The sequence below is a fragment of the Haemaphysalis longicornis genome, unplaced genomic scaffold (assembly GCF_048455015.1).
Source record: "Haemaphysalis longicornis isolate Haplotype H1 unplaced genomic scaffold, Haemaphysalis longicornis Haplotype H1 scaffold_27, whole genome shotgun sequence".
Lineage (NCBI taxonomy): Eukaryota > Metazoa > Arthropoda > Arachnida > Ixodida > Ixodidae > Haemaphysalis > Haemaphysalis longicornis.
This window is the reverse complement of record NW_027526325.1, coordinates 3,769,287-3,787,428: the sequence shown is the minus strand read 5'-3', so window position 1 is coordinate 3,787,428 and position 18,142 is coordinate 3,769,287. Positions and strand designations below refer to the sequence as shown.

The 18,142-nt window shown below is 49.1% G+C and overlaps 1 long non-coding RNA gene across 1 annotated transcript in view; it reads right to left on the bottom strand.

Annotated features, from left to right (window-relative positions):
* The window catches only part of LOC144172914 (uncharacterized), a 302,963-nt gene extending 285,289 nt beyond the window's left edge, over positions 1-17,674 (bottom strand). Inside the window, exon 1 of the long non-coding RNA XR_013323129.1 lies at positions 17,522-17,674. This is a non-coding gene — a long non-coding RNA (uncharacterized LOC144172914). The remainder of the gene's footprint in view (positions 1-17,521) is intronic.
* Between the last annotated feature and the right edge of the window lie 468 nt (positions 17,675-18,142).

Genomic DNA, 18,142 nt, shown 5'->3' with positions numbered 1-18,142 from the left:
TATTGTGCAGCGTCTTTGTCGTCTGGCTGGAAGCGGATCATGAAAACCTTGTGAAGGGAAGATTGAGACCGAAAGAAACAGCGTGACGCCAGAAGAAAAGTAAAGGCATAGAGTCTATAAAAAAACGACTGTGGAGAGCTTCGGCGAACAAGGGCTGTGAAGAGAAAACTGAAATAAAGCAAACAAATTTAAAAAGCTGTGGTTGTTGCTATTCATTTCTTTGTAGCACATGGCCAATTTGGTGAATTAGCCGCAATTGAGATCTTTGTGGAGCGAATGGGCTTCGTTTTAAGATTCAGAAAACTGCAAATCGGAAAATGAAGTTGTAGAATAATGCTTGACACGTGAACGTAAGGCACATGAGAATGACAGGTGCGCACCAGCCGCGCAGAAACACGGTTATAGGGAGGCTATCTTGTGTGCCAGTCTTTTTGCTGGCGAGTTCTCTAGGAAATGAAATAGAAGAAACTGACGCAAACGCTGTACAGCAGAAAATAAGCTTGTCGAATTCCAAAATACATGCCGAAAGACAAACCAATAAAAGCGAGGAAAATCCGCAAGTGAAAAATACTACTTAAAATTACCGCACGCACAATTATCAGTTGCTAATAAGTATCGCAAGTACAGTAGAAGTTATTAGGTATCACGCAGCTTTCTTATTCAAATCACGTAGGCAGTCTGAAGTGGTTCTAGGAAATTTCGTCTGCAAGCGGACGTGGGGTTTCGATAGCACCGAGCAGCAAGTACTTCGAATTTGGCGCGTTTCCATCACCCGCTTTCTTTTTTTGCCAGTCCTTAGTCACGTGAATGCATTGTCTGCCACCGACAGGCAGAAATGGGCAGAAACTGTTGCTTAGGACGGTAATTTTAAACAAAAAGCTTATAAGAATGTCTAGAAAAATTGAATAAACTCTATAGTGAATTGCAGAATATTAAAATAAAAGCGCGATAAAGTATTATAGTCGCATTTGCTTACCCCAGTAGCCACCGCTGCAGCAGTGGAATGAGACCAGTGAAAAATTTACCCCGCCTTAGTCCCGCCTCCTTAGAACGCACTGCTCTGGACCGGTTACGTCACCCCAACAATCAGCAAATACAATGAAGTGCATTTTCAAAGCGCTCAAACTTTCCTCGAATTATTATCATTCCGTTATGGGGGTGTCTCTACAGCTCGTGTTTTCCGAGTTTCGCTCAATCTCGGGCCTTCTCGAATAATACCCCATAATTGTGCTTCAGGAAGCGCACAAAGAAATGCTGTAGCCTTGGTGGCATCTTGCCGATATTTATTTTTTTAATGCAAGCAATGGCTGGTCGTCGGCCCCGATAAAAATCTTGCGGCCGTATGTAAACTGGTGGAATTTTTTGGACGCGACCACGGTGCCTAGCGTTTCTTTTTCGATTTGTGAATATCACGTTTCGCTATCAGTTAGCGTCCGCAATGCATACATGTGCTTTTGCAATAGAGACGCGCCTATGCCAATTGCCAAGGCATCCTCTGCCTGCTTTGTCTTTTTCTCGTCCAAGAAAGCCATGAGAGGGGGACACGTTAACGCATCGCATACGACTTTCCACTCGCGCGCGTGAGCTGCAGTCCTCTCGAAAGCGATATCGTTGTTAACGGTTCTCCGCAACAATACCGTGTTGTCGCCTAGTGGGGGTATGTACTTGCGGAAGTAGTTTACAACTCCCATCATTCCCCTGACTGAATTTTTGTCTTCCGGAGCGGGCATAGCTCGGGTGCTTTTGATCAAGTTGGGGCTGGGGAGCACACCTACGTTGATCACGTGAACCAAAAATGTTCTTTCGCTCACACCAAAGACACACTTTTCTGGGTTAAAGGTCAGCCCTGCTTTCTAGAGCGCCGCGCGAACGTTCGTCGTGTTGCGCTCATTATCGTCATGCGCGCCGCGACAGCGAAGTACGATAAATCAGTTGCCGAGGTCAGACAGGCCATAGCGATCAATCGCAAGTCTGCGCCAGCTGCTTATTGGGTCACTAACAGTATGCTGAGTAACCTTGGCACCCTAGCAGTTGCCCATCGATTGCATTTCTCACCGATAAGCTCAACGAGGACTACAAGAATGGCGTTGTTCCTGCAGATCGGAAAATGCACTGCACGGAGCTCATCCCCAAACCCGGCAAGGCCCCGAACATCGAGAACCTCAAGCCGATTTCTCTGACGTATTCAGTCGAGAAGGTAATGGGGCACATCATCCTTAATATGATTAACAGGTTCCTGGAAGATAACGAGGTTTGCTCGTTCAAGACGATTGGCTTCCGATTCGGACTCTTGACGCAGTATACCATGAAACTAAAGGATCAGATCGTGAATGGGCGCTCCAGAGACGTAAAGGCTCTGCTCGCCCTGGACCTCGAGAATGATGATGATGATGTTTAGATTTCATGGCGCAAAGCCAACTAAAGGCAAGAAGCTCCAAACAAAAGTAAATACATGAGAGCGACATGAAAGTAAAAGTAGAGCAATTCAGTACAAATAAACAAAACAAAACACAGCGTAATGAAGATGACTTGTGTAAAGGGCAAGGTTATCAAGATGCATGATAAGAAACGAGATGTAAAAATTTTACGTCGGTAACAAACTCAAAAACAAAACATGGGCTCGTCCCCTAAAAGGTATTAGGGGTGCGGTGGAATTTGTTGTATGTGTAGTTGTGGAAAGTGTTTGCGTCGTGTTGTGTCAACAGCCTTACCATATATGAGGATGTGGATCGTGGATAAGCCCTCTCTGCACCTGCTGCACGGAGGTCTTGGAGATCCAGTGAGAAGGTGCGAGTGCGTTGCATGTGTGTGCCCTATCCGCAATGTAGCCAAGGTGAGTTCAGTCAGTCTATTGCGTGTGTCGGTGGTGTATGGTCCCAAGTGTGGTTTTATCATGTGTAACTTGTTGTCTGTTTGTGCACTCCAGTGTGTTTGCCATGTTTTGTAAAGTTGTTGTCTAATGTATGGCTTAACGTCGGTGAACGGTAATGTGGTTAATGTCTACTGTATTCAACAGTGTAGGAAATGGATCCGCAGCTTCGTTCCCGGCTATACCATAATGGCCAGAGACCCAGAAAAGGACCAGTTCAATATTGTGGATATACACAGACATAGTACCCTTGACTATCAGGTTGACTACGAGGTTTTTGGAAGATTTTGTATACGACAATGCCCGCACAACACTGAGGAAATCTGTATAGACAATGAATTGTGGGATGTGGCTTTGAAGTATATGATTAACAACAAGAAGCACGCCATAAGCCTCTGCCGTAACGATAGTAGCATTACTATTCAAAGTTTTATTGACAATAAGGCCGGGTCCATGCGCATCGCAAGATACAGAGACAGCAGTTTTACAGGTGACCATATAAAATTCACAACCATGATATCCCTGCTGCAAATACAGGTGCCGCAGAATTGCATGTCTCGGAGCTCGGTTTTTATCTATATGTAAGAAGGGCGTGTCGCATGATACAGGGCGGAGATGCCATGGTGCTGTAAAATCTGTTACATAGGTATGTATGGTATCTAAAAAGGAGACAGCAAGCTCTGACGCTTCCTCTCTAACTCTGTAAGAGAAGGGCGCAGAGAATGATGGTCGATGTAGCAGGAGTTTACTCAAGGATGTATCATAAAAAAACTGATTTAAAGAATGATGAGGCTTGGATGAAACTTTAAAAGCATAAAGTAGACCTGTGCATGCTCTCTGACGTTCTGGGCGTCATTTGTTGCCTTCTACATACAGGCTTTTGACTAGACTAGTCCGGAATGCACCACACGCCAAGCGGAGCTCTTGATGAAGCACAGGGTCCAGCATTCTGAGGGATGTTTTATTGGCTTATCCATTGAAAATGATACCGTATTTCAGTTGTGAACCTATTAGCTGGTAAAAACACGCAAAACCCTTTCGATAACGTGTTCCACAATTTCACCATAAAAACAATGTCGGACCAGGGTTTCGGTTCCAGATTGCACAGCTACGTTATCTCTTCTCTAACGGACCGGAAGGCCAAGCTTCGCATTGCAGACTTCCGCTGCGACGATGTGCCCCTCGGAGGACGGGGTAATCCTCAGGGCCCCGTAATCTCCCCCATGCTGTTTAACACCTGTGGGATTAGCATTTCGGAGCGGTTTGCACCATTCGATGGCGTCAAGCATACCATCTCCACTGGCGGCATCACCATCTGGTGCTCCGGCGGCTGCGAGGGAAGAGTTGAAGAAGCGATGTGTGAACGAGACTTCTGGGCTCCCGTGCTACGTCGGAGCATCTGCTTTACTGAAAAGAGAAGGGATGCAGACCAAAAGACTGAAAGCCAGTTTGTGAAAGCAACTTCACTCTTTGCACCAGTGACGGGGAGCTCATACCCAGGGTCGACTTCTTTCGGGTTCTCGGCATGTTAGTCGAATTCAATTGCGGCAGTGGAACGGCTCTCGACACCCCGCACGGGGCACCTTGAGCAATATTGGGGATGGTGTAGGCGACAACGCGGACCCCGAGCCCCCAACATCAACTGTAACCTACCATGGTGATGTGTTTAAAGGTGAAGGGTAGAAGCCTCAAACGGTGGCCGTCGGAGCCCAGGTCAAGCTCCGGCGGATGGGCTCCCTGTCTGTTTACCAGGCAGGGAGCCCCGGGACCTCTTGAGAAGAAAATACCCCCGTCCCCTGCTTCTTTTTCATGCCATATGGTAAATCGTAAATATCCCACCCCCAAACATGAACGGCCCCTGAAAAGGCGCCGCACCGAAGGTTCATTTCCGCCACTCCCAACCCTCAGTCTTCCAAAGCCCGATAACTACCCCCGTTTTTTTGTGTTAGAATCCAGTGAACAAGAAAAGCCTCTTGCATCACAGTCGGTGTTCCTAATATCGAAATTTCTTGAGGGCATCATTGGTGACAAATATAAGGCCAAAAAACAAAGAACTGGAGAAATCCTGGTTGAAGTACACAACCAACAGCATGCCAAGATCCTCCTTGAACAAACTCGCATAGCCAATCTTGAAATCAGTATGACACCCCACCGGAGCCTGAACAGTGTTCAAGGTGTCATCTCCGAACTAGACCTTATGAATGAGACAGATGCTGACCTGCTGGAGGGCCTGAGAAATGAGGGCGTGACAGCTGTCAGGCGCATAACTATGAGGAGGGATGACAAAGTAGTTTCGACCAAGCACATTATCCTTACTTTTGACCGGTCCACACTCCCAGAGTACGGCAATGCAGGTTTTGTACATTGTAATGTCCGGCCCTACATTCCAAACCCGCGCCGCTGCTTTAAGTGCCAGCGGTTGGGACACGGAACCAACTCCTGCTGTGGTCGTCTGACTTGCGCAAAGTGCCCTCAGCATGATCATCCGTCTGATAATTGTCCATCATCAACCCTCACCTGCGCCAACTGCCAGGGACCCCATGCCGCCTACTCTCGAAAGTGCGAATAGTTTAAGCAGGAGAAGGCGATCATTAATGTGAAGGTCACTGAGAACATCTCCTTCCCAGTGGCGCGAAAGAGGTTCGCCTCTTTCCCCCTGGGGAGGTACGCCGACGCTGCTCGCTGGGGGGCGGAGCGGCGTCTGGTTTCGGCGGGGACCCAGTACCGCGAGTCGGACTTAGTCCCGCCTCCACCCGCCCCCTCTGGGTTGCCTCTGGCAGCCCAACCAGCCTCTGCACCGCTCGCTCATTCAGCAGTGGCTGTGGTGGCAACAACGTCTGTTGGGGATGCCGCTGCATCACTGCTTCCTCTCCACCGGCCCAAAGCACAGGGAAGGGCACGGCGATGGAGACGGAGGCAGTCGCAGCGGCCTCCTTCCCCGCCCCACTGCCTGTGCCATCTGTGGTGCTCCCGACGCCTTCGGCACTGGCAACGCAGGCAAAAAATACCCGAAAGGGTACCACGTCAAGGGGGCCCAGTTCGCTGGGCACCCCCTTGCCTTCAGATGACGACATGGATGTCCAGCACCTCCGGCTTTCATCGCAGCGGAAGGAACGGGCTGCGACGTCCAGGTCATTAGAGAAGGCCAGAAAGCCCCCCCTGCTCCCCCCCACAAGAGTCCAAGCCCCGAAAGACCCTATATAAATAATCACACCCCAGTAGCTCTAACACATCATAATGGGAAGAGAAAACATAGTTCAATGGAACTGCAGAGGCCTTCTGAATAATCTTGACGACGTGCATGAGATTCTGCATGCCATCCAGACAAGTTTAATGTGTGTCCAGGAAACACATCTGAATTCCAAACACACAAATTTCTTGAATAGTTACCTGGTATACAGGAAAGACAGGGATGGCTGCACACACTCTTCTGGCTGTGTGGCCATAATAGCCAGGACATCCCTTGCATGCTACCCTATCACTCTTAACACCATCCTTGAGGCTGTAGCAATACGCACAATAATTTATAATAGGTTGATAACGGTATGCTCTATATACATTTGTCCTGATTTTGTGCTTTCTAGATCTGACTTCGAGGCGCTGGTTGACCAGCTGCCCGAACCATACATTCTAACAGGCGACCTTAATGCTCACAATTCTCTTTGGGGCTCTTCTCGTACGGATGCCCGGGGTCGCCTGATAGAGAGGTGTCTTACATCCTCTAGAGCATGCCTTTTTAACGATAAACAGCCTACATATCATAACATAGGACACAACACATACTCATGTCTTGACTTGGCTATTGGCTCGGCAGTTCTCTTTCCTCTTCTCGAGTGGGGTGTGGGAACTGACCCATATGGCAGTGACCACTTCCCTACCTCACTTACATATATAGGTAAAGGCCCAAGCAGTTCATCTTCCCATAATAGGTTCAATGAAGCACAAGCTAATTGGAACACATTTACAGAGACATCGAAACTACACTACTCAACTATAAGAGACCTACACGTAGATGAAGCCGCACAACTCCTCACGGCGCACATCCTCGACGCAGCCGCAAAGTTCATTCCCCACGCCTCTGGTGCCCCACGCAACGCGTGGAGGCCGTGGTGGAATGATGCTGTAGGCGGGTGCGATAGTCCCAGGACAAGGCGTGGGGTGTCCTTCGTCGGTACCCCACGTCGGGTAACCTCATTTTGTTCAAATGGGCCAAGGCGTTAGGAAAACGTGTGCTCCGTGAGGCAAAACGAGAGAGTTAGCGTTCCTTCATAACATCAATAAACTCCTACACAGACACACGGAAAGTATGGACAAGAATACGCAAACTCAAAGGACAACAAACACACAGCCTGCCTCTGGTCAGCACGACAGGGTACACACTCGACGACCAGGCTAACACACTCACACAACACTTCCAACACGTGTCCAGTTCAGCACACTACACAAACACTTTCATAAAACACAAACAAATGGCCTAAAAGAAACCTATACTAGATAACAATAGGTCAACATTTTCTTATAACTCAGAGTTTTCACTGCATGAGCTGAGGGCTGCTTTGAGCACGTGTAAACCCTCAGCTCCAGGTCCAGACAACATCACATACACAATGATACAATACCTTCACGCAGCCACTCTTCTAACACTCTTACACCTATATAACAAGATATGACTTTCTGGGCAACTTCCAAGCTCTTGGAAGGAGGCTATAGTTGCAGCTTTCCTGAAGGAGGGAAATAACCCGTCGTCCCCCTCAAGCTACCGTCCTATAGCCTTGACGAGCTGCCTGTGCAAGCTCTTCGAGAAGATGGTAAATCACAGGCTCGTGTACTTCCATGAGTGCAATGGTCTTCCCGAGAGCAGCCAGGCAGGCTTCAGGGTGGTTCGATCGACGAACGATCAACTGGTAACTCTTGACTCGTACATCAAGGATGCCTTCGCTCATAAGCAGTATTGTTTAACTGTGTTTTTTGACCTTGAAAAGGCATACGACACCGCTTGGAGTTATGGGATTCTTAGCGACCTCAAGTCATTCGGTGTTTCGGGTAACATGTTGAACACTCTTATTAGTTACTTGTGACACAGAACGTTTCGAGTAAGAGTTGGTTGTGCACTCTCAAAGGTTAGCGTGCAAGAAAATGGGGTGCCACAAGGTGGTGTGTTGAACTGCACTCTCTTCATAATAAAAATTAACTCTCTTGGTAAGGCACTGCCACCTACAATCTCTTATTCTATGTATGTAGATGACGTCCAGATATCCTATAAATCATGCAACATGCCAATCTGCGAACTTCAAGTCCAGCTTGGTGTAAAGATTGGGACGGTACACAGCTGACTCACACAACAGACACACGGAAGTCGCCTTGGGTAGGGTGCGGATAGGGCACACCTATGCAACGCACTCGTATATGCTGACCGGATCTTCTAGACCCCAGTGCCGCAGGTGCGGACAGGCCCTATCCGTAGTGCACATACTAATCACATGCAAGGCACTTCACACAACACGACACAAACACTTCAGAGAACTCTACAGACAACATATTCCCCTACATCCATCGTTTTTTCTAGGTGACGATGCCATAGTTTCCGTGAAACGTGTGTTTGAGTATTTGTCAGAAGTCAAGTTTTTAAACCTCATTTCCTATCACGCATAATGAAATCTGGCCCTATATACCAGCCATGCTCATTGTCGTTTTGTGATTTTACTGTTGTTTTGCTGACTTTACTTAGTGTTTAAGGTTTCACCCCTCATATAAGACTATTGTTTTGGCGCCCTTTGCCCCAGTTGGCCTTGCGCCATAAACATCCAACCGTCATCAATGGCTCTCCACAAAATCTTCGCAAATACGGAAAACGCTTTCCACCTCGTTTGCAGAATCGCAAACCGAAACCAAGGCATGAAGGAGGACACTCTCCTCTGGCTGATGAATGCCTTCGTACTGCGCCACTTCACGTACACGGTTTCTTTGCACAACAGGCTCAGAGCAGAACGAGACAAGCTCAACGCTCTCATCCGTAAAGTTGTCAAAAGGAATCTCGAATTACCCATCAGGACTCATACAGAGGATATCCTGAAGCTGGGAGTACACAACGCCGCCGAGGAGATTGCCGAAGCCCAAGAATGCGCTCTACTCGCTCCCCTGAACGCCACAACAGCAGGCAAACGCATCCTCAAAGAGCTAGGTTACCCTTCTGCGGGATCCTCGAGGAGCAGTACCCCGATCTCTAGGTGCATTCGAGAGAAGTTCCTAGTGGCCTCCGTGCCTCGAAACGTATATCCTGTGAACAATGAGGGCCGACGCAAGGCGAGAGTAGTAGCGATTATCACACAGATCAAGCAAAAAAATTAGAGCAAGCTTCGTTGATGCTGCGGAATACACCAATTGGAAGACCTTTGCAGTCGTTGTGGTCGGTTCCAGAGCCAAGATTTCTAACAGCGCTTCCAATCGCACTTCAGACCCCCAAGTCGCCGAGCAAGCCGCCATCACACTCGCCCGGATAGGTGGTCGTGGGTCTGATATCTACAGGGATTCCAAAATCGGTATCAGGGCTTTTCAGAATGGTCGCACAGTTGAGCAAGCTGCTCGCCTTCTTACAGTTCGGATTCCAGTTTCTCTCACGCATCATAAATTCACTGGTTTCGTGGTAATGTAGGATGCGTCGCGGGTGCTCCACCCAACCTCAAGGAGTCTGCTCACGAGGCTGCGCGTGACCTCACTGAGCGCACTTCCTCTGTACGAGAGCTGACTCCGCTCTTTCTTACGGCCACAGGGACGATCCCGCGACTTATAATGAGGTCACCAAATTTTTCTACATGTCTAGAAGGGTCTTTCCACCCCCTCATTCCAGTTTTAATACGGCGCAAGCCGTTTCCCTCAGACTATTACAGACCGGCACATATCCTTGTCCTTCAGTTTTACCCGAAGTTTACCCCGACATATGTCGGGACGACAGCTGCTCATCCTGCGGACAGACCTTTACTCTAGCTCACATGCTCTGGGAGTGCGGGTCGGCATACCCCAAGTTCAGAAAGGATAAGAGAGTGGAACTCTCTTTTGTGCAGCCCCGCTCTAGACAAGCAAATCCTGGCAGTCTGGCATGCCCCTTAGCGGACCGGGGGGTTAGACATGCCGTCCCGACGTGGGGCTAGCCTGGTGCACGATCAGCTGCGTCATCGCCGGACTCCCAATAAAGTTGTTTCTCTCACTCACTCACTTTCCACGTGACATTTTCGCTGGAGGTTCAAACACGATTAGCAACATCCTAGCCGGCGGCGGCGGCGCACTGCGAGGTAGCATCAGAGTTTAGCTGATCCCGCAAACACCTCCTGAGCCGCCGCAGAAATGCGCCGTGACCGAGAAGCCTGTAGCTCCCGCTGCGCATAAATTACTAATTAGGGAGTGTAGTAATCGTCAGTGTGTTTTTTGCGGCCATTCGTGCTTCTGTGTATTTTTGGGAGTCACCTGATACCTGCACTACTGCCATAAGCAGCTGTCTGCATATATTTTCAAAGGGATATCGGTGGAAGCGAGGGGGAAAATAGTAAAAGAGGTCTCAGCGGTGGTGAGTAGCCCCGGAGCGGCACCGACTAAATCGGTGACACCGGAATGAAAACTGGGGGGGTTACCCATATACTTTTTTGCAGCAAAAACCCTGTTATGTTTCGGAGTAAGACTTCAGATAAACCAGGTGGACAACATCGGGCCGCGTGCATCGTCGTGATGTCCCGGAATCACCATCGGGGATCACATCGTAAGTTAGCCAACACGTTGGAGAATTTTAAAGGGTTTAAAATACTATCCCACAAGCTTCTCACTGAGTTAACGTGATCGTATGGGAGTCCAAACCGAAGCATGATCCACTGGGCGCTAATCGCCGTCTCGCCAAAGGAGGTTGTTGCCTGCGCCATCCACTTGGTGCTGGTTTATTGTGCGAACTCGAGCGAGGTGACGGGCCTCTTCCGCACACTTAAGGTATCCTTGGACGTCAGCGTTGAGGTCGTAGCCTTCTACGTGTGGAAGCATGGTGTCAAGGATCGTGGTCGGCTTTCTTCTGTTTACAAGCTCGAGCAGTGTCATTTGCGTAGTTTCCTGGATAGCCGTGTCGTACGCAAACGTGGCATACGAAGGGACTTCGTCCTAATTCCTATGTTCAACGTCGACCTACATAGGTAGCATATTCGTGATCGTCTTGTTGAGACATTCAGTTAGTTCGTTCTTTGAGGGTGATACTCTTTCGTTCGTCGCTGATCCGTGTTGCTGTAGCGTATGATTCCTTGCACAAGCTCCGCAGTGAAGGCCGTTCCGCGGTCCATGATTAAGACTTCAGGGCTCCATATCGCAGCATGACTTGGTTTATAAAGAACTTGGACACTTCTGGTGCAGTCCCACTGGGAAGCGCGGCGGTAGTAGTAGAAGTTGGCCTACACTCCCCCCTGCCCGCACCCGCCTCCATGTGGTGTCCCATGGGCAAAGTCGGCACTCACAAGTCCGACGGCTAAAGGCCGATCTCCATGCAGCGAAGTTTATCTGCGAACTTGGCGCGGCGGATGTCGCGGTTTGACGCGCCGCTCAGTTTTCGTCCAATCCAACCTCCATGCAACGTAATGCGGCGAACGCCGCCGATTGAAGACAGGACAGGAAGTACAAGCAAGTACCAGGCTGTGATCGGCTGCGGCCTGAAAATGCAGTTTGCCGCTTCCGGTCGCGTTCGCCGCAGCGCGTTCGACGTCTAGCTCGCCTAGATTGACGCGAACAGCCGTATTTTCGACGCCGGCGGCGGAGCGGCCGCCGCCGGGCGACATTCGCCGCCTTTTCGCCTACATTTCGCTGCATGGAGGTCAGCCCTAAAGGGATGCGTGGCAACGGGCCTAAGCGGCCGTGTGGTGGAAATAAGGGTTCCAATGTGTCAGGAGCGCCGGGCGAACTCCGCCCGGCGTCCAACCACCACACACCCGGGGTGCGGGTAATCCCGGACTTGACAACCACTTCGGCCTAGCCCGGGGTGGCCACGGACTCGACCTGCCCACCTAGCGGCTCATGCACAAACTGTCAGGGTAGACCTCTACCCCATCCTGGACCACGGTGAGCAATCGGTCGGAGGTCTCCGTTCGGAGGATGTCCCCCGAGACTAGTTGCCTGTCTGATATGACAGAGTTAGCGAGTAGTTTTACTCGGTCCTGAACACTACGGCATGGGTGGTTATCTGTATCGCACACTACGCCCCCGTGGACGCGTCAGGTGCCTGGGTACTAGCGCGTGCGCTATGGGAACTCCGCTGGAGGCTAGTCCTCAACTGCAGATCGCCCTTTGCGCAGCCGCACAGGGAGCGCGTTCTATCTTGCGTTTCCCGAGTAGGTGACGATGGGTTCGCCCTGTCGCTGCGATTCGGCAGGTGGCAGTCCGTTGGGCAGGGCTGGCGCTTTGGGCCGCCCCCACCTCTACGATTTTGACCCCCGCACCCCAAACAACCAAACAACGATGTTGGCAGTGAGGTTTCCATCCATTTCCATAGTTTGGGACGTATTGGGTGACATCGGATATAAAGCGGAGCAGTAGTTCTTCATCTTCATGTTTCCAATTGTGCGAGCTGTGCCAAGATGTCTCGAAGACGGTTCGTCCGGCATGCTTCCAAAACTTCTTCAGGGAGGTCTGCGGGGATAAAAATAAAATAGTTCCTTCTCATTCCGGAGCTCAAATTATTCTTCACGAGAACTAAGCTTTGTAAGCTCAATTCTACAAGGTTTCTTTTTTAACGCGCTAGTTGCGGTGATGTGGCGTCCTTCGAGGTAGTCAATAATAACGCCTAAGTCGGGGTCGGCACGCTCCTTGGCGGCTAGGGCGGCTAGATCGCTCTCCGTCACGACTGCGAAAAACGCGCTGTCTTCATCAGAGAATTGCGGTGGTGGGTCGACGGAAACGCGGGACAGGCAGCCAGCGTTGGAGTGTTTCCTGCCAGAATTCTGAAGGATTGTGACGTCGAACTCTCACAGACGCAAGCTCCACTGCCCAAGACGGCTAGAGGGTCTTTCTAATCGGCGAGCCAAGAAAATGCATGGTGGACTGTCACAACATTTTGTGGTCTACCAGACACGTATGGCAGCACGTTTTAAATGGCCGCTGTAATTGCGAGGTAATTTTTCTCAGTGGCTGAGCACTTTTTCTCCTCCTTCGAAAGACCACGGCTGGTATAGGCGATTAATTTTTAGACACCGCTTTTCTTTTGGACGGGAATGGCACCCAAGCCTATATCTCTGTATATTTTCGTTTCGGCATTTTCCCAGAAATGAGCGACTACTGCCGGGCCTTCCAGGCGTTGTTATATCTCGGAGAATGCTTTTTATTGGGCGTTTTCTCAGCTGAAAGGGGTGCCATATTTCGCCAAGCGCGTGAGTGGCTCTGGAATGCTTGCGAAGTTTGCTACAAAGTGCGAGTAGTATGCGCACAGTCCGAGAAATCTTCTCACGCCCTTCTTGTCTTTCGGTGTTGGGAAGTTCGCTTTGGCTGAAGTTTTCGCCGGATCAGCAGCACTCCCACGGCGTCAACTACATGGCGCAAAAACGTGAGTTCTTCGCACGCAGAGCGGTACTTTTCAGGCTTCACTTTTATCCTGAACGAGCCAATAGCCTCGAGTAGTTGCTCCAAACTTGCAAGGTGTTCGTCGAAAGTTTGGAGGCACGATGTCCTCGAGGTATACGAAACATGTGTGCCCCTTCCTGCCTTGCACAGCCACAAAGGCATCTCCTTGAAGTCGTAAAGGCGCTCTGGGGTTATCAATGCGGTATACTCGCGGCCTCACTCGTCCACTTCTATTTGCCAGAATCCTGTCTGTACATACACCGATGAGCAGTACGTCGCATGGAAGAGGTGGTAGAGAGCTTCGTCGATTCGTGGCAGGTGATACACGTCATTTTTGGGGATTTGTTCAGTAGCCGGTCGTCAACGAAAAACCTTAATCTGCCTTCTTTTGTCGTCAGCAGCATGATCGGCGCGACCGAGGGACTTTTCGATGGGTATATAAAGTCGTCACTCAGTTTGTCTTGCGCTTATGTTCGGATGGCTTCCCGCTTGTATGAAGACACCTTGTATGGTGATTGTCGGGTAGATTGTGCTCCATCTTGAGTTATAATTCGGTGCTGCGCTATAAGTGTCTGAATTAATTTTGATGACGACAAAAATACTAGCTTCAGCGACGCAGCATAACTAAAATTTTGTTCCGTTCTTCACGCCGGAAAGATGCGGATGCTTGAAGATTTCGCGTTTAAAGTCAGCGACCTCAATAACGTGACTTGCCGCTTGCGTTTCTTCGAGGAACGCTATTGCAGCGCCCTTGTTTATATCCTGGCACTCCTCGGTGGAATTAGTCACCACAACGTGGGATCGGCGTTGCTTAAAGCGCGCAATGCCGCTTTCGACAGCGACACGTGTTCGAGAAGCAACCTTTGGTCACACTCTGCGATAGTGTCAACGTCAAAAGCAGCATGTTACGGGGTGGAAGGGTGACATGATCATTGGTTATCCTTACAGCAGCACGGTGGTCTGGGTTTTGTTCTGGCATTATGTAGTGATCGGAAGAAAAAGTTACCAACTTGTTCTGTAGAATATTTATTGCACTGCTGTCCGTCAAAAAGTCCATTCCAAGTATTACATGGCGGAAGCAGTTAGACAAAACGAAGCACGCGGCAGGGTACGTGGTGCCATCTATGGTGACGTGCCATGGCATGTTCTGCTTGGCGTTACGAGATAACTTCCTGCTGTGTGCATGTGCGGACCGTCCCATCTGGTCGTAACATTCTTAAACGTAAACGCAAATGATCCGCTCACTACTGACCAGCCGGCTCCCGTGACTATGAGGGCGACTTCATCACACCCGTCGAAGGACAACTCGACGTCGGACGCCGCCATCTTCGAGTTTCGTTTGCATCGGGGCGTCATATGTCGGCGTGTACGTGCTGACCGCCAGGAACTATGCACCGTCGTTTTCGTTGGCTTCTTGCCAATAGGCCCGGTCATGTGGGGAACGCGTCGCACCGTTGGGCTGCCGTCGTGTTCCGAGGTCACGCCAGGGTTAGATCGGGTCGTCGGGCTGAGAGCACACTGTTTGGTGCGTCATGGCGTCGTTGCAGTGTTTTCGTTTTTGCGCTGTTGTAAAACTTTCCCCGCCGAGGTTGGTGCTTTTAGTTTCTCCTGTGGGGGATTGGGACCTTCCACGTAAGAAGTAAGCAGTGCTACGGCTGCTCAGTGACGGATAGGGCGACGGCGAGCGGTTGAATCACGGGTTACCTCGGTTGGTGTTGGATAGGTATTCTTCGATCTCAGTGGGGCGCTGGCCCGATAGGAGGCTGGATGCGTTGACGGAGAAGCGTTGCAAACCGATCCTCTGGTAAGGGGTGCGATGGTAGATGTGGTCGGCCTCTCCGTAGTGGTAGCAGAGCGGGCGAATATTTGGCATTCGCCACACGTCGGTCTTCCTCGGCGTATATTATTGGACTACAGGGGTGCGGCCGTGCTAGAGTGGACGGCCGCATGGCGGGACCTCTTGACGACGAAATGGAGCAAGGCGCAGCTCGTGGAAGAGCTGCGGAGTAGGTCATTGCTTGTGGCTCCCGGTGTGCTGCTGATGGTGTACCAGTTTACAATGCCTGTTAAACCTCTTCTCGGGTGTTGTCAGTCAGGAAAGGCACTTTACGTGGCGGCGTCGTTGTAAAAAGCTTCCGAAGCTCCTCGCTGACCAGTTCTCGGATGATCTGGCGCAATGTATCAGAGCGTCCAGTTTCGGCAACGATGGTCTTGGAGAACACTATTGACAGGCCGTTCGTACTGCCCGGATCAAATTTCGAGCATCTTCTCCATCGCGGCAGCTTCAGATGCGAATTCGGCCACTGTTTAAGGAAGTTGCGGACAAAACAAGCAGAGCTTTTGCTTACTCCTCGCATAACAAATCTCATTTGCTTTTCTTGTGTCATTTCTTGTTCTGCCGGGCAAAATATACACTTGATTTCTTCAACGAAGATGACGACTCCTTCGTTGGGGTGATGCGTTCGAGCTTCAAGCAAAAGCGCAGCTCGTTCTTTTCTCGCCACGTTAGAGAAGGTCTTAAGGAACTCGCTCTTGAATTGAGTCCAGTTGGTCAAATAGCTATCTAGGTTCTCAAACCAAGTTCAAGCGCATCTTCTAAGTAAAAGGAAGCATGCCGGAAAGTTCCTTCATCGTCCCACCTGTTGAAGATTCGGACGCGCTCTATCTTCTCCAACCATTGTTCTGGTTCTTCATGGGGGGCTCCCTATGACGATAGTGGTTCCCAGGGCTGCTGCAGGGCGATGGGAGGAGTGGCTTCTTGCACCATGGTGGTAGTTGGAGCGGTCGTTCTCGTGGGCCCTTCAGGTAGAGGACCGGTCTCGGGCGGTAAACATTGCAGTCGGCTGCTGGCTGTAGTTGGACTGGATTGGCGGCTTCCAGAGTTGGTGGCGAGCATAAAGGGTGCTTGCACTGTAATTCCAACGGATCGCGCGAAGCCTAAGATGACGCAGTTGGATTCAAGAAATATCAACTCTATTAGAGAAAACGTGTGCTTCCCTAACAACTTAGAGAATACACCGGCGGCGAAGCAGTAGTCAACAGAGTGACGTGCGCAGGGGAGCGTCGCGAATTGAACGCCGTGGCGTCTGCTGTGCGGGCATTTATCACTCGGCGCGAGGATTTCTCGGACAGTCGATTTGCATCCAGAACACTGCAGATCAAAGAAGAATATTCTAGGGTTGTGACGTTAGTTCGAAACACTACCTATCAAAGTAAATAACACGTGCGGCATAAAAAATTGAACAGGCGTTTCACTTGGCCCACGGATAACACAGGTAACATAGCCCCGTGCAGTTAGTCAGCAAAAAACACAAAATCAACAAACAGAAAACACGGTTTGTGGTGATATTGTTGAAACCCCACGATGAACGTAAAGTTACCACAGCACGTAATATTCTCCTACAGAATTGAGGGTGCTCTCCTTTAAGCTTAGCCTCCCAGTATTTGTTCTAGAATTTGTCGTTGGTTGTTACGTGGTTTTGTTGCTACTAACAGACGCTTGTGGTAATTGTGCCGCAATAAATTACACATTCTTTGAATTTGCAATACTATACTTTGAATCCGTAAGCTGTGTTGGCATTACACAAAGTTGAAATCCCCTATGTAATGATTGTTGACGTTTTCCTTGAAAAATAATTATTACACACAAAATATTTTTAAGTAGGGTCGTATATGCTTCCGTTTGAATGGCAAAACTAAAAACCTTAAAATGACATTTTTATCCACATGTTTGCAATTACCCGCATTATATATCCGCATTTCAGCACAACGTTTTCTATAAATACTGCGTATAGAACCTACTGTACAAAGATAGGTGCATTATCTTATGATGCAATAGGTGCAATATCTTATGATGAACCACTGCCCTGTACAAGTTTCAATCGCTCTCCTCAGAAAATGTAGCCAGCGAATTTGCGGAAACAGTGCCGTCAGATGCTGAAGATAAATACCGCCTCTTTAAAAAACCTATACAAACACTAGCTGTACGTGATTATTCCCCTTTCCAGCGTGCTTTCTTTAACAGAGTGTCGGCAATAAGCAAAAGCTGAATATGGTTTGTCTTTAAAATAATCTTACCACATATGACGCAAAAAATGCACCTATGGCTGTGATTCCGGCGAAAACAAGCATATCCTCTTGCGACCCGTAGAAGAGCAAACGCCGAAAAAAGTTCGGAACGGCTATAGTTGCGACTGAATTCACGCGTACACGCGCGTGTATATACTGTTGTTTGTAGTTTGTATATATGTATTTACCTTTATGTGGTTCTTATATATATGCGTATATATATATATATATATATATATATATATATATATATATATATATATATATATTTGTGTCTGTGTATGTGCGTGTGTCTGTGTATGTGTGCCTGCGAGTGTTGCCATTCGGTTGTATTGTTCTGTTTTGGCTAGATGCGTTTTACGTGCCCACATTAACTCCGTCTCACTACAAAAACATCGATTGAGCTGCCCCACAGCTTTTTTAAAAGAGGGTTGCGAGCAATAAGTATCAAAATAGTCAACAGCATATTACAATATGTTTTAGCCTGGCGTGCGTCTAGTTGTGTATGCGTTTGCAAGAAAAAAACGGAGGCGCTTAACAACCCTTTAAATATATATTTATTACCGATAACTTTAAAGGTTTTTGTTTGGTGAATTGTTGAAAAATCTATTACCTTGCTTGAAAGTAGTT